Source organism: Solanum tuberosum, unplaced genomic scaffold (assembly GCF_000226075.1).
Source record: "Solanum tuberosum cultivar DM 1-3 516 R44 unplaced genomic scaffold, SolTub_3.0 scf00958, whole genome shotgun sequence".
In the NCBI taxonomy this organism is placed as follows: Eukaryota; Viridiplantae; Streptophyta; class Magnoliopsida; order Solanales; family Solanaceae; genus Solanum; species Solanum tuberosum.
Genome location: NW_006239878.1, coordinates 7,869 through 9,835, shown reverse-complemented (window position 1 = coordinate 9,835; position 1,967 = coordinate 7,869).

The window sequence follows — 1,967 nt, the reverse complement described above, 5'->3', positions numbered from 1 at the left end:
CTTGATATCTATTCTTGAAATTGATATTGTTCTTGAGTTGGGCTGAAATTGAGAAGTTTCTGAGATCATTACGTCAAATTATTGAGTTGATGGAGTTAGGTTCTTAGGTACATTTGTTGGGTATCTGTTTCTAAAAAGAATATGGGAAAACGAACCGAGTTTGGGAGAATTGGGGCTGAAAATGAAGAAGAAATTTAGTTGGGCAAATCTGGGCATTGGCTCCACGTCGCGGACCTGCTCCCCAGATTTGGGAAAAATGCCTTTGTGTCTCAGAGCGGTCACGGACTGTTCTGCCTCAAAAAGTTCTTTCTCGACCAAAATTTAATTACCTCTCCGCGTCGCGGACCCACCCTCAGACAGTGGAATTTTGATCTTTTCTAAGGTTTAGCTATCTAAAAACACTCCTAAACATCATGAGATCTTTCCTGTCACAATCACAATCCTTGAATCCATAATTCAATTCAAGGAGATCAAGAGTCAAGTTTAGAAGTTAAGATGCAACACAAGAGAAGTTCATTAAAGTTTCTCAAAAGTCTTTCACAAACGTTTTAACTTTGTTCTAAGACTTAAGTTTTAAGTTAAGCAAAGAGTAAAAAGTTGAGTTCATTTCTCCAAAAGTTAAAAGGGAACTAAGTATTCCCAAGAGTTTAAAATGTTTTCACATTTGAACAATAAAGGGAACATCGATTCCAAGAGAGCTTTTAAACTAAGTTTTGAGTAATTATCTCAAACCAAAGAAAGAAATTTTGTTTTAAAAACATATGAACTAAGTATATTTTGAGAGTAGTATTGAGCACCGTTATGGGGATGCAAGTTCATATTAACTCAAGTTTCCATAAACCATGTAGTCATCATGGGTAGTAAAGGATCATACTTTTTAGATGACTCATTAAGATGCTTTTAGCATAGACTAGTGGATCCACTTACTTAAGTGTTCTATATGACGACAAAGTATAGGACAGTTCTGGCAGCGTGGGCAAGACGTTGTATCACAACTTAGGCTCATAGTGGTGGTTGTCGGTTACAGAAAATCCTACATAAACTATATTACTTTATTATATATGTAAAGTTGAGTTGTTATTGCATTTTTCTTTAACGAACTAAGTTGTTTTCCACTGTTTTACAAGCTTTCTATATATTGCATATGTTTATTACTTTATATTGAGTTAAGTTATTCAGAAGTTAAGTAAAGCCAAGGTAAGTGTTCCTTTTCGAATTCCTTTTCAAGCTTTAAGTTTAGAATTTCCAACTCGCATATGCGTACATTTTAATGTACTGATGCCAGTTGGCCTGCATCGTCTTATGATGCAGACACATGTAACCAGGATCAGCATCCAGCGCCTCGTTGATCAGGTTGAGCACTCAGAGTCTGTTGGTGAGCCTCATTGCATTTCGGAGGACTCTTTTATCATTTGCTTTCTAGTTATCAGTGGTTAGGATGATCGAGGGTCTTGTCCCGACATTCCTCTTTGTTTTAGAGGCTTCATAGACAGTTAGTAGTTCAGTTGTCTTTACATTATCGTTTTATATGTTAAGACTTGAGTTGCCATTTTGGCCAAGTTGAATGTTTGACTTTTTAAGCATTTTCAGTATTTTATTATTCAAGTGCGTATAGTGCTTTTGATCATTATAATTATGCATAGAGTCTTTCGCTGAGTAAGTAAGCCAGGCCAAGTTTCGATTGAGGCCAACAATGGTTCTTGTGTGCCAGCCACGTCCGGGGTGTAAGCTTGGGGCGTGACAAATTTGGTATCAGAGCCCAGAGCTCAAGAGTCCTAGGGAGTCTATGAAGCCGTGTCTATAGATTTTTAGTTATCGATGTGAAGCGCGCCACATCTATAATTAGAAGGCTGCGACACTTAGGAAAATTTTCTCACTTTTTTCACATTCATTTCGTGCGTTAGAGTTTGATCTCTAAAAAGTTTCCTTCTAATTCATGCTTATGCGTGTTTTCAGATAATCATTCC